We start from the raw sequence: 14,902 nt of genomic DNA on the forward strand, positions 1-14,902 counted from the left end.
TTTTCAGCTTGTTCCTTGGCCTGGCTTAGCGCAGGAATTCTCCCAGGTCCTGAAGGCAAGGCAAGGAGGGGGAGCCAAGAACCCCCAACAGCCTGGCTCTGGGACCAGCCCTGATGCCCCGCCTCCTGGCTGATAGCAGACAGGAACTGGAACAAATCACCACACACTTCGTGGCTTCGAATAACAGAAATTCATCTAGAGGCCACAAGCCTGACATCAGGGTGCTGGCAGGGCCACCTGCTTTCTCAGGACCCCAGGGGGCACTCCTTCCTTGCCTCGTCCAGCTTCTAGTGACCCCAGCAATGCCCTGACGTGGGGCAGCGTCCCTCCAATCTCTGACCCATCTTCACACGGCCTTCTTCCCTGGTCTCTCCGTGTCCTCTCTGCTTACAGGGACACCAGTCATTAGATTGAGGGCCCACCCACAACCCAGGACAATTTCCTCTCAATTTCCTAATTAATTACATCTGCAAGCACCCTGCTTCCAAATGAAGCCACATTCTGAGAGTCCAGTGCACAGGACTTTGGGGGGCACTGTTCAGCCCTGTTTAGTCAGACACTTTTTTAAGCTTCATGCCAGACCCACCCTGCTTTGAGGCCCTCAGCTCTCTCAACTCTGTGGCTCAGACACACATGCCAGGGGGCCTGTCAACACCTGGTCCCCAGTGGGCTCAGGGAGCAGGAAGAGGGGACGGGGCTCCAGGTACAGAAAGCACTCCCAAACTTCAACTGTGCTTGGGATGAGGCATCAGCAGGGGTTTGGTGGACACAGAACCCAGAGGCCAGCTGTGGAGCTGAGGGTTGGGATGTTTTGTTTGCCCAAAGCTGGGCCTGGGGCATTGCAGAGCCATGCCTGGACACCCCCGTGGAAGTGTCTGTCCAGCACACAGAATTCTAAGGAGAAAGGTCCCCAACACTGCCCTGAGGTGAGGCACATACGCGTGAAGTTAGGACTACAGCTGGGCCCTGAAAATGCTCCCCACTGTGACTGGGCCAACCAGAGAGGCAGGCACTCAGCAGATAGGAGATGTGCAATCCTGACTCTACTAAGAGACACTAGCGGGGTCTCAGTTCTTCCATCTGACCTATGAGAGATCAAAAATAAATCACAGCCTGTGAGGATCAGTTTGGGTAGTCCTTTTATAAAGTGTTTCAGAAAAGCAAAGGATTGCTATAGGAGCCCCTGAGCATTCTGTCCCCCACACAGACAGCTGGCCTTTTTAAAAGTGCATGTGTGCTCCCACAGACAGTAAGCCCGGTGTGTACCAGACGGCTGCCCAGGACCTCTTACCCTTCCTTGACCTGAAGTGAGGTATGTGATGACGAGGAAAGGACAGATGCCACACGTCCCTTCCATGATATACAGCCAATACTTTACAAGTCTGTGCTGTGTGCCAGGTCCCATCCTAGACCCTGGCATCACTGTCTGGGGGTAGCCACAGGTACAAGGTCTCAGACTGTGATGGCTGCTACCCAAGCATCAGTGTGGCTCAGGTGTGTGAGGGGAAGCGCAGGGGGTGCTTGGGGCATAGCCTCCTCTTCATCGGGGCTCAGATGAGCCCAGGATCTTAGGAGTGAAAAGAAACTAAGACAGGCAGTCATTCTGGAGACACTCCAAGGGCTGCTATGATGCACAGTCATCTGGGCTTGTTGGCTGACAGCATCAAAAAGGTCTGTCTTCACAAGTGAACACTGACCTCATCCTGCAGTTGCCCCACCCCATGGCCACTCCCACTCTGTCTCTCCTTCTCTGCTCTGCCTCTCACCAGCATTTCCAATGTGCGCCATCCAGTCAACTTCCACATCCCCACGGCCCTGACCTTGTGCATGCACACGCACAGACACACACACTCCATGAACGTGGATCATAAAGCCCGGGGGACAGCAAGGTGCTTCTTGGTCAAAGGAAAAGGTCCTTCTTGAGAGGGTACTTTAGGGTCAAAGCCCCCTGCACGCTCTGCACATTCACAGCGGGGCCCCCGGAGTGAATGAGGTGTGTAGTGTCCCGGTGGGTTTCTGATGCCTGGACCTGACGAGCTCTAAACAGGTGAACAGTTTTAACAGCATTGAAGAGATTATCAACAGGGTGCTAGCAACTTAGACACCAGGTGTAAAAAATTAGGCGATATCGTTAATGGGACAAATCATTTGACAGATACAGCCAAATGCATTTAAGTGGGATGAACAACACAAAGGACTCAATTAAGAGGACCAGTGTGTACGCGGCATGCTAGATGGAGCAACAGGATTTAGGTGGCTGCATCACAATATCGTTAATAAGGTACGAGTGAGGTGCACAGTGACTGCAGCTAATGAGAACCCGGTAGAACGCAGAGGGGAAGGCTAGAGCTAATGGAAAGTGACAGTGTCATTTTACTTGAGGTCTCTGTGGCTGCGCAAGTCTCCGAGCAATTCCATCAGCGTGAAGGGACGACCTCCTTCGCCCGGGACAGAGAAGGAGAAGATGGCCAGCGTGCAGGGCCAGAGACGGCACAGGACAACATTTCAAATTGTTTTTCCGGGGAGTGAAGGGATAATCAAAATAAGAAGCGAGTCTAGCAAAAAATTGTGTTCAAGGCCCTGGCTGGTGTAGCTCAGTGGATTGAGCGCGGGCCTGCGAACCAGAGGATCGCGGTTCGATTCCCCGTCAGGGCACATGCCTGGGTTGCAGGCCGGTTCCCTGCAGGCCAACTCCCAGCAGGGGACGCACAAAAGGCAACCATACCTTGATGTTTCTCTCCCTCTCTCCTTCCCCTCTAAAGATAAATAAATAAATAAAATCTTTAAAAAAATTTTTGTTCAAAATGTAACATTATAAAATGATATAGCCACAGCAGAAAACAATACGGAGGGTTCTCAAAAGATTAAATGTAGATTTACCACACATACACCCAAAATAATGGAAAAGAACAACCAGGAGAGACATGTGCACACCCAAGTTCACAGCAGCATTGCTTACAACAGCCAAAGGTGGACGCAGGCCAGGTGTCCGCCGACAGATGGGGCACATGCGCACAATGAAGTAGTTCTCCGCCTTAAAAGGGAAACTCTGACACATGCTACGACATGCGTGCACCTGGAAGACATTAGGCTGAATGAAGCCAGTCACAAAAGGGCAAATACTGCATGGCTTCCACTTACGTGAGGTACCCAGAGCTGTCAGACTCAGAGACACAGGAAGCAGAATGGTGGCTGCCAGGGGCTGGGGGGTGGGGGGCGGAGTTATTGTTTGATGGGTACGGAGCTGGAGACGGAGGAGGTGGTCGCACAACAGTAGGTATATACTTAATGCCACACTGACCTGTACACTTAAAACCGGTTAAGATGGTAAGTTCCATGTTGTGTATAATTTACCGCAATAAAAATATTTTATGCTGAGTAAAAGAAGCCATTGAAAAACTAACACACGCTGTATGACTCCATTTATGTAAAATTCAAATTGATTTACAGTGACAAAGGCATTTCGGTGGTCGCCTGGGGCCGGAGGAGAGGGAGGGGTAGGTGACAAAGGGCTGCTGGGAATCTTTGGGAATGATGAAAATGTTTGTATCTCGATTATGGGGATGCCTTCAAGGGCATGCACATCTGGGACATACCTTAAATGAATGTATTTTATTGTGCATAAATTATTTCTCAATAAAGTCACTTAGAACAGTTGTAAAGGCAACAGAACATGAGCATAGCCCAGGTCTATGGTAGGCTGCAATGTCCTGGGACATATATGCCCCAGGTATCAAAACGAAAGGTGCAGGAAGACGCACTTCATTTTTAAGTGATGATGGGTCTTCAATCCCGCCTCTCCCTCGGGTCAGGAGGACCTGCCTCGTGCAGGCTGAGCACCAGGCATCCTGACCATGCAGTCTGCCCAGGGCCTCGGGGAGGACAACGGTGGTGGTTGGGCACCATGCAGGCACATTAATCAGTCAGCACAAATCTCTTCCCCAGGGAGCACACGGATCCTTCCCAATGGGAAGGCTCGCTTGGCTGTCGGCTGGGGCAACGCTCCTGAGCCTGTGGCTGCCATCTCGGCTCTGATGGGTTTTCAAAGGCCACATCCCACTGTTGACCATTTTTAGAAGAAAGTGGCAGGTGACCAGCACATGAACAAATCTTCAGGGAAGCCTTCCTCCTGCCCTTCCCCTCAGTCAGCCAGCACCCTGGTCTCTGTCTACATGTACACAGTGCACCGTGAAGAACAAGCCATCTACTGTAGGGTTTGTAAAGCGTTCACGATCTTTGGGAATCCTCACAGCACTCTGAGAGAGGAATCACTTACCCTACACCAACATCCTCGCTGGAAGTGACACTGCTTCGGGAGGGCCTGGAGTCCACCTCCCAAGCCCAGGGCATCAGGTTGGATTCTGTCTGGAGGACAGTCTAAAGGACTTCAGTCTGTCCTCCAGTCTTTATTTGGAATCATCCATCATTTATGTATCATTAACAATGAGCCGGTTTCCTTCTCCATCCACCCAGGCAAGTTTTCTAGCCAGAGTCTCTGGCTCCCTGTTGCCTGTCGTCCGTTACTCATCCCCTGCTCAGACATCACCTTGCTGGGTCACACTTCTCCTGAGGGGTGAGAAATATCGCGACCTTCCCAGCTTGGCTCTTGGGTGTCTAGGGTTGGCCAGATGGACTCTCACTTTCCGGTCCCATGGAGCAGCAACGTTGCCCAGTGACTCAAAGCCAACCTATGAAGGGAGTAAGAGGAGCTTCCCACTAGTCCTGAGAGTCGTCACGCCACAAAGAAAACACATCTCACCTCCCCAGACCATCTCTCCTGGGTTGGACCAAGGTGGGTGTGCAAAGGTGAAGGATGGGTCATGATCATTCAATACCACCTGCATATCCGCCCATACCCCTGGGGATGCAGGTGCTTATACAACATCCTCGTAAAGACCACGTAAGGTTGGTGAATCTCAACATCCACAGGCGGCCTCTGCGAATGGGAAGGCTCAGAGAAGGATACCCAACGGGGAAATGGCATGAAAAGACGATTTTAGGAGATGCCGCAGAAGAGAGAGCCACAGGTCTTGGTGACTGGTAGATGTGGGGACCAAAGTATCTATTTCCTCTCACCGACCCTGAGCCCGGCCTCACACAGTACCCTCAGGCTGACATTCAGCCAGTGAACATCGGAGAGACTATACCTGATGTTTTGGGGGGTTTTAAAATATATTTTATTGATTATACCATTACAGTTGCTCTATTCCCCCCACTTCATTCCCCTCCACCCGCACACTCCCTCCCCCACCATTCTCCCCCCCTTAGTTTATAACCACGTGTCTCAAGTTCTTTAGATTCCCCTACTATTCTTGCCCTCCCCCCTATCTATTTTCTACCTACTGTCTATGCTATTTTCTGTACCTTCTCCCCCTTCTCCTCTTCCCACTTCCCTGTTGCTAACCCTCCATGTGTTCTTCATTTCTATGGTTCCACTCCTGATCTAGCTGTCCTCTTGGTTTGCTTTTGTTTTAGGTGTGGTTGTTAATAACTGTGTGTTTGCTGTCCTTTCACTGTTCATATTTTTCATCTTCTTTTTCTTATATAAGTCCCTTTAGCATTTCATATAATAAGGGCTTGGTGATGATGAACTCCTTGAACTTGACCTTATCTGAGAAGCACTTTATCTGTCCTTCCATTCTAAATGAAAGTTTTGCTGGATAAAGCAATCTTGGCTGTAGGTCTTTGGATTTCATGACTTGGAATACTTCTTTCCAGCCCCTTCTTGCCTGTAAGGTCTCTTTTGAGAAATCCGCTGACAGTCTGATGGGTACTCCTTTGTAGGTGACTGTCCCCTTATCTCTTGCTGCTTCTAGGATTCTCTCCTTCATTTTAGTCTTGGCTAATGTAATTATGATGTGCCTTGGTGTGTTCCTTCTTGGGTCCAACTTCTTTGGGACTCTCTGAGCTTCCTGGATTTCCTGGAAGTCTATTTCCTTTGCCAGACTGGGGAAGTTCTCCTTTATTATTTGTTCAAATAAGTTTTCCACTCGTGGCTGTTTCTTTCCCCCTTCTGGTACCCCTATAATCCGGATGTTGGAACGTTTAAAGATGTCCTGGAGGTTCCTAAGCCTCTCCTCATTTTTTTGAATTCTCATTTCTTCATTCCTTTCTGGTTGGATGTTTTGTTCTTCCTTCTGGTCCACTCCATTGATTTGAGTCCCAGTTTCCTTTCCATCACTGTTGGTTTCCTGTGCATCTCTCTTTATTTCAATTAGTTTAGCCTTCATATGTTCCTCTAATTTGTGACTATAATCAACCAGTTCTGTGAGCATCCTGATAAACAGTATCTTGAACTGTGCTTCTGAGAGGCTGGCAATCTCTTGGTTGCTTAGAGTTATTGGCTCTGGGACTTTGAGTTCTTCTTGCGCCATCTTTTGGGCTGTTCGTGCAGGATCCTGTTACGTAGCAGGATCGGAGCCCTCGGTGTTCACCAGAGTGGGGCAACTCAGTCGCTGGGTTTGTGACGCTGTATGTGTGGCCGGGGTCAAAGAGGAGCAATGGCGTCCCGTCTGCCACCTCCCGCGGCGGCCCTTACAGGTGCCGCAGCTGCCACCGTCACTGGGGCCCGTGTGTTTCATCCCACTGCACGCGAGTGTGCCACCGCCGTCAGCCCTCCACCACTGGGTTCGCCCCCTGGGGCCTGCGCGGTCTGTCACACTGTGCGCAAATGTGCAACCACGGTCAGTCTGCCCCACACCCTGACCATGTCTGGGCTACCTGCGCGCCCAGGTCAGGGGATCCTTCCTGCCCGACTCCGCTCCGCTGCTGGCTCCGCCCCTCTTACCGTCCCGGTTGAACGGTTCGTTGTTGTTGTTGGACTTCCTTATAATTCAATTTTCTGTTCTTTGGCTGTGTCTTTGTTCTCCAAACCTTTGTTGTATTCAAACTTAGTTGTGGGAGAAGGCACAGTGTTTCCACCTATGCCTTCACCTTGGCAGAAGTCTATACCTGATGTTAAAAGGTCAATGTGCTTCCCTACTAGTTAGTGAAAGTCATGGGCCCTGCCTCTCCCTCACGCCTGTCCCCTAATACAGCTGCAAAAGGGGTAACAGATGGCTCTGCAGGAGCCTCCAGGACCTGCCCCAGCACGCGGCTGCCATCTTTTCAGATTGACTGGTCTGTGGCCGTGTCTTACCATTTGTTAGCTATTTAATGCCATCCCCGACCCTATGCATACCCTGCTCTGCATTGGTGGCATTTTCTACTCCGAGGCTGGTGCAGGCTGAGTGTGTCTTTCCTTAGAGAACTCGCCTGTGCATTGGACCCTAGTCCTCGGGCGCTGGCTCTGGATCTGAGAAACAGCCGACCCCTGCCCTGGCACACTCTGCACCAGCTTCATCTTGGTCATTTCATTCATTGTTCAAAACGACGCTAGTCCCAGCCTGGGGATGTGGAACCAGGCACCACATGGTCCTGAGCCTGCAGACCTTCCTTCAGAGCTCAACATAGAGCTTTTGCCTAAATAAAGCTACAGGGCAGGGGCCTTCTCCCGTTGGAGGGCTGTCTCATCAAAGGATACACGGCAGGAGCAGAGCTGCCCAGGCTGGGAACCTGCAACCGCTGGGTCTGTTTTCACACACGTGGGAACGTGGACGGCAGGTCCGAAGAACCATCTCCTGCTACTCCAGGGTTATAATAACAATTTCTTACCCTCACACAGTTTACAAATCTGGGCCTCAGACGCAGGTTTTGAGGCCTCCATTTTTTTTTAAGCTCACTGCCTCTTTTACATCCTCTGATGACAAAGAAGGACTGGATGGTTCTAACTGGGTCTAAACCGAACCATAAACCCCAAAGGCACTGGTTCTCCAACAGGAGCCCACATCAGAATTACTGGAGGACGTGTTGAAACAGGGGCCTGCGGAGGCCTCAGAGGTGCATTTCCAGCGCACTCCAGGGTGATGTGGATGCTGGGGTCCAAGGGGCGCCCTTTCGGAAGTGTCGTTCTTGGGGAACTCTGGAGAAAGAACTTTCTACTAATGGTTGTTCATCAGTTGAAGGGGCTCTGTTGTGGAGCAGAGGGGACACGTGCTTTGCCGGGCACCTTCCACATTCTCAACCATCTTTTCTGGGTGGTACTATGAGCTCCATTTTGTAGAAAAGAAAACGACGGCTCACAGAAGTCCAGTAACTTTTCCCAGGTCTAACGGCTAACTGGTTGTCAGGCCACACTCAGACCTCAGGGTTGTGTGGCTCCAAGGGCACTCGGGCCCCATGTAGGAAAGGCTTGTACCAGGCCCCTGCCTCCTGGCTTGGCCCTCACCTTTAAATCCTCTGCCTCCACATCTCGTTTCCTCCCTTTACTCGTGACGCCAAAGGTAACAGGGAGGGGGAAGCAGAGGATTCTTATTAGATATCATCCATCATAACCCACTCGGTCACCCCACCTCCAGAGGCCTCAGTTTCTCCATCTTTGCAAAGGACGATGAAGAAAGCACTGCCATGCATGTTTCTATCCCTTGTCTTGGTGCCTGCCCGAGACTCTGAGCACTGCAGAGCACGTGCCCACGGCCTGGATGACCTTTCATGAGGACTGTCAGTGTCATCTGGCCCCTGGTACCGGCTGAGCCTCACAGGGCACCCAGCAAGGTGACACAGAGGAAGAGGTGGCTCTGAGCACCATCAGGGAGCATCCTGCCGGGCAAGAGTCGCCCGCTAGCTGCTACGCGCACATCTTCACCGGCACCAGCAGCGGTCTTGAATGAATCACGTTGTTCACAGTCAATTTCACATCCTGATGAAGCCAACCTAGGCTGCATTTTTCTTCCCTCCCCGCTGCCCGGTACAGGCCCCGCGGGCAGATGCTTGCTGAAGCGCTTTCTCCCATAAACTAAAATCATTTCATGTGAAATTGGGGAAGTGACGAGAACAGGCCGGGCCACTTTTTTCTTTTTTCTTTTTAATTCTGAGAGTGCAAGTAGAAGGCGGTGCTGAGAAAACACAGATTTTTCTCTCCCTGGGGCCAAATGGGTGCGAGGCCTATTTCCCAGAAAACTGTCCCTGCAGCTGGTTCCACAACCCCAACTCGGCCACAGGGGCCGGAGGCTGCGCTGGCAGAATGCGCTTCCACAGCTGTTTCTCCCCCATGACCTGCGTCTTAACACGGCCTAACTGGGAGGGTTGCTCGCGTCCACCCAGGGCCACACCAGGTAACAGAGAGGGTGCTGCCACGCGAGGGAGCTCCCGGGAGCCACTTCCCTTCCCTCAGGTGGATGGAATGCACACACAGTGGGGACCAGGCAGGGCCACATGGCCCTGACAACACTCACCCATGCTGGTGTTTGTGAAGCACCTACTGTGTGCCTAGCATTTAGACAGGCAGCCTTGGCACATGTCACAGAGCCAGTGTGCTTACCGAGGCCTGTGCATGCACTGAGGGCTGGGAGTGCACTCAGGCCCGAGGCCTCGCCTGCACCCGCAGGTTCAGCTCCATGGCTCCGCCACCCAAGTGCGCAGGTAACGAAAGGCTCATGGAAAACACAGGCGACAGACAAGAGTCTCAAACTGCTGGCTAGGCTGGGATGATCGGCTGAAAATTCACTGCCATGGAAACAGCAGGGCTTTAGTCGTTCTGTTTTGTGTGCTCACCCTGCTGCACTAATGTGGGATAGAAGACGTCTGGGACCCGTGTCACGGAGAAGGGGTTGACAGGCCTGGCCTAGAGAAGACTCCAGAGAAGAGAAAGTTGCTACCTGCAGAAACATCAAAGTTAACCCTTCCTGGAGAAGGACGAGAAGACATCTGCCACCCTTCTCACGAGGCAGAGGGACACTGGCAGCGGCAGTGTCCTCCCTCCAACTCTGGAACAGGCTCAGGAGACCCCGCGTTTCCTCTGACTGGGGAAGAAGCAGAAGCCGGACAGGCCGCAGCAGGAACCCAGTGGAGGAGGGGCCTCTTTCTGACCCGAGGTGGAGCCGCGTCTGAGAGTCTATGAAGCAGCTGCTTTCTCCCCAGGACGTGGAACCAGGACACATATGGTAAAACGGCCCATGAATAAATAAGGATGAGGTGAAGAAGCAGGCTATTGACTGTCGAGTCCTCATTCACAAGACTCCCAAGTCCCTACTATTGGTAATTACAAAGACCAGTTATTGCAAATCCCTGAGTAGGGAACCATCTGGAGGTCGACTTGGCCTCTACTTCCACAGCCCACTTCCCCAGGAAGCCCCCAGACAGAAGTGCCCACAGTCTCGGCTCACGCACATCTGTGGGTGTGCCTGGGAGAAGAGGCACCTGGCCTGTACTGGCCACCGACACCCAGACTTTTCCAAGGGCCAGGAGGGTGGGAGGCCACTCCAGTCGCCCTTCCCCCACCCTGAATGAACAGACCAGGGAGAGCTGGAAAGGGAGAGAGAGGGAGCAATGCTGAAGCCATGGGAACATCTGGAAGGGTGATGTCAGCAGATGCGGGGCTGCCATGTTCTTTTCCAAAAGCAGTTGCTGGATGAAGGACTCCGAATTCCTTGACTTCAATTTCCCAGCAAAGAACAGAATGATAGAACCGAGCTCTCAGCGGCATTGACAGCAGCCACAGTTCTTCCTGGAGCTCTCAGCCACCCCTCAGGAAGAGGGGAAAACGTCCCCACTAGTCAGAGACGGCTTTGTTCCCACCACTGCTCCCACTCGCTGCGTCTGCAAAGTCTAGTTTGCTCCGATACAATGAGGTGTGGATGGGTCGGAGGGCTGGCTGTACTGTGAGGCTGAGAGCTAGCCTGTGCACCGCCTTCTTCGCTCCTAGCCCAGGGGCCGTCCCCACTGACCCCTGCTCCTGACGCCTGGTCAAAGGCAGGCTGGCTGTGCCTGGGGTGCAGGTGGTGGCCATGGAGCAGTTTCTGTCTAAGGATACTGAGCCCACGGGGTGGTCTCATTACCGTTGACTTTAACCACCTGAGCTGCCTGTTGTCCTCCCGGAAAGGAAACATTAGATGCACAAAAGAGCTCTGAGATTAGTTCAGAAAAATGTGGTGGCAACACTTACAAGTTGTATTTAGAAAAGGCATCTCACGTCCTAGGCACTGGTGTAAGGAGGGGGTGGGAACAGAGGTAAGAAGAACGTCCAAGCTCGGAGTATGCTCTGGTGGCAGCAGGACCCACAGCCCCCCGCCAGCCCGCTGGGTTGTGGGGGAAACAGCTCGCTCATCCCGCAGTAGCTTGTGCTGACCGCGGTCTCAGGGAGCCTGGGGCCTTCTCTGCTGAAGAAGCACCTCATCTGAGAGAACACTGTGTAAACTACAGGAACGTCTATCCATTATGCTGAAACGAATACACAATAGTGCTAAGAGCAAACTGTAATCAAAAACTAAAATAATAATTTAAAAAGGAGCATCTGCACTTCCCTGAAATGGACCAAGGCTCTCAGGTCACTGTTCCAGGGAGGAAATGCAGAAGACCCCACAGGGCCCTTCAGTGAAACCCACAGGGGACCAGGGCTCTGTGCGGCTGTGCACAGGGGCACAGAGCTGTCCCACGCGTCATGGCAGCTCTTCTCCCACCCGAGCGTAAGGCTGTGGGGACCCACGGGTGCACGGGCAAGCATGGCCACCCAGCCCTGAACAGTAGCCATGGTCACTGCACTTCCATCCCAGGCCACGTGGGAAGCAGAGGCTTAGTGAGGGGGGCGTGTGTGTTCAGCCTGCAAGTCAGAGAAATCGCATGCACGTGAGCCGAGTCCTGGGGAGGTTGACCATTCAGACATGTTTTACAAGAAACACCGTCACACAAAAGCCATTTCAAGGACTGCTAGGACTCCAGTGTGGGCATACTGATAAAGCCAAGCTTAGCCTGGAAAAGGCCACGAGGTCATGTGGAAAGGCAGCTAGACTTAGTCTATGTCACTTCAGAAGACAGAACTGGGCCAACAGATGGAGGTTGAAGAGGCAGATTTTGGCTGCTACTGAGAGGAGCCTAGGCTACTGACAGCCTCCCACCAGGTGGAGGCGTCCTGGGGCCCCTGCCCCACCCGCATCCAGGTGGAGTTCTGGAAGGCAGCTCTTGGGGTGGCTGCCTCCCATGGGAGGGGGTGCAGATGACTCCTGCAAGGCCCCTTCTAACTCTATAGATCACAGCCCACAAAATCCAAGTCCTCAAACCACTGGAAAGTGGTGTCTGTCTGCCCTGGGAACAGAGGCCACATTCTAGCAAGCGGTGGGAACCTCGCGATGCGGCGAGTTCTCAGTGAAGTGTTGATGAGGATGTTTGTCTGTCAGATGAAGTGGCTCACAGACTTCTTTGGACTCAGAGTGACTCAGAGTACAGAGAAAGACGTTTTTGTGCCTTAAATATCCCATTCTGAAGGAACACTGTCCCCCATAGGCCCCTGCCCCTGGCTGAGGGCCCGGGGGTGGCGGGGAGGAGGTTCTGCCTGAGACAGCAGGCCAGATGTTCTGAGCCCAGGCTGGGACTAAGGGTCCCTCCTGGCAGCCTTGCCCACTTGGGCGGCCGGGAAGACCCTGTGCGGGCCTCTGCAGGGAGCAAGCATTTGGCAAGCTCACAGGGAAGCTCTCTTGCTTGCCTGCCAATCTGCTCAGAATCAAACCCCTCAAACCACTTTTCTACAGGGGCAGAGGGGACGGGGCAGGGCGCTGTTGGAGTGGAGCCAGGGAGGAGAAAGCAGAGGCAGCCTGGGTCTCTCGGGGTGCTAGGAGTTAGTGAAGGCGTCAGCACCTGTTCCTGCCTCCTCTGGGCTTCCTATCAGGCCAGCAGGACAGGCCTGGAGGCTGGGATCCTTCGGGAAACTGGTCCCAGCTTCCTGCCTTGCTGGTAGTCTTTACATGGGGTTAACTCTCAGTCTCCAGGGAAAGGACCTCTGCTGCCCCAGTTTCTGGCTGAGTTTTGTTTGTGACCTCAGAGCACAGTGGGACACTCCGGACTCCTTGTGTAGTTCCCAGATAATCCCTCGGTGTGAGTCAACTCCGGGTGTAGAACCAACCTCAGCCTGCTTTCTCAGAGTCTGCCGAAGGGACGGGGCCATGTCTGCAGGAGTCAGCTCTGTGACATGGACCCGGACTTCTCTCCATCCTACCAGTCACATCTGCCTAGTTCTTCCTAACTTGTGTTCCAGCAGCAAGGCCTGACGTCATGGAGGAAGAAGGAACTGTGCCAGTCCCTGTGTCTGCTGGTGTCATCTCTGCTGACAACCTCGGATGGAGAACTGACCTAATCTGTGGACTAGGGCCTTTCACTGCCCTATCCTAGTTGGTTGCCGTGTGTCCTATTTGGGAAGACGTGGCTCCGTTCTTGCTGTACGGGCTGGGAAGGATCTGAACTGAAGAGAAACTAATTGTCCTTGTGATTCTCATCTACTATTGAGCTCCTACTATGTGCAGGGCAATGGATGAAGTGCTGGGGATACTGAAGAGATAGAAAGGCTGACTTGCAGTTAGGGAGACAAAAATTCGGTGTAAAAAGGTACAAACAACCTTAGGGCATTTTCCGAGAACAAATAAAGGAGTCAGCATTCAACATCAGTTAAGTTTTTTCTGTGCATTGGCCACAACATAAGGGCTGGGAAAATGGGATGCGAAGGACAGGCCTCCACCCCTGAGAGCTCCGTTCTGGAGAAGGAGGAGGCATGTGTGTTGGGGGGACCCAGAGCACTGAGAGCTGGGCCCTGGGGGGACGAGGGAGCGGATGGGGCTAAGGAAACATAGACCACCTTGACCCTGACCATCACCATGCACGGGCCAGGAGGGCCATCCATGGCTACCATTCTACTCTCCTAGGCACAGACCTCCTGGTAATTTCAATCCTCTGGATAAAGCCCCTCCACCAGAAGAAGGCCTGCCCTCCAGTAACACTGTCCATCTCCTGTACCCTCAAACAAGGTTTAGAAAGGACTTTTTATTCAAAAAACTTAATCTGTTTATTTTTTGACTAGGTAATGCACAGTATAAAATTCAAACATACCAAAGGGTATGGAGGGAAAAGAAAATCTCCACCTTCCCACCCCCACATCCAACCGACCCAATTCTCTCCCTTGAAGCACCTGTTCCCAAGTCCTGGTTTCTACTCCCAGAGGTAGCCTATGCACACAGAAGCTTAAACATTTTATATACATAACGAAGTCTGTCCAGAACAAGCCCAGTCATTGTTAATATAATGAGAATCGTTTGCACAACATCTACGTAACCTAGCAGCCAAAGAGTGGACTGGAATGTGCATGTGCGAACAATGACAACTTCACTGCACTCTAGTCAGTGCGGCGGTAGACATCACTGAGTTAGCATATGTACTGTGTGGCCATCGCATTCAGAATGGATAAAGCGATGAATCTGCATCAAATTTCGAGTTAAGCTTGAACACTGTTCTGCAGAAATTATTCGGATGATTCAGAAGGCCACAGCTACAGGCAACTGGTGATTGACAGCCTCATCACAACAATGTGCCCACTCATGCATCAGGTCTCGTACAAAGCATTTGGTGAAACATCAAATCACCCAGTTGACTCAGCCTCCCTACAGCCCAGATTTGGTACCCTGAAACTCTGGCTTTTCCTAAAACTAAAATCACCCTTGAGAGAAAAGAGATTTCAGATCGTCAATCAGATTCAGGAAAATACAACAGGGCAGGAGATGGTTATCAGGAGAACAGTGTGAGGTCCCAAGAGCCCTACTTTGAAGGAGACCAAGGCATCATTTTCTTATGTTTCTTGTTTCTTGTATCTTCTTCAAGAAACATCTCTAATTTTGGGGGGGTGGGATGGGATGGGAGTAATAGACAGAAAACTGTACTTGAAAAATAATTAAATAAATTTTTAAAAAAGAATAAGAAACATCTCTAATTTTTCATGTTACATGGCAGGATACTTTCTGGATAGACCTCATATGTAACACACACAGATACATACATATACATATATGCATATATGTTTTTAAATGGCTGTTAACTTTTCATTTTGAAA

General features: G+C 51.8%; 1 protein-coding gene across 2 annotated transcripts in view; it reads right to left on the reverse strand.

Annotated features, from left to right (window-relative positions):
- HHAT (hedgehog acyltransferase) overlaps nt 1-14,902 on the reverse strand; it is a 241,023-nt gene that overhangs the window by 2,636 nt on the left and 223,485 nt on the right. The gene's annotated exons all lie outside the window — the stretch shown is intronic.

Source organism: Sturnira hondurensis, unplaced genomic scaffold, assembly GCF_014824575.4.
Source record: "Sturnira hondurensis isolate 20B ecotype Veracruz unplaced genomic scaffold, ASM1482457v3 Scaffold0019216, whole genome shotgun sequence".
In the NCBI taxonomy this organism is placed as follows: Eukaryota; Metazoa; Chordata; class Mammalia; order Chiroptera; family Phyllostomidae; genus Sturnira; species Sturnira hondurensis.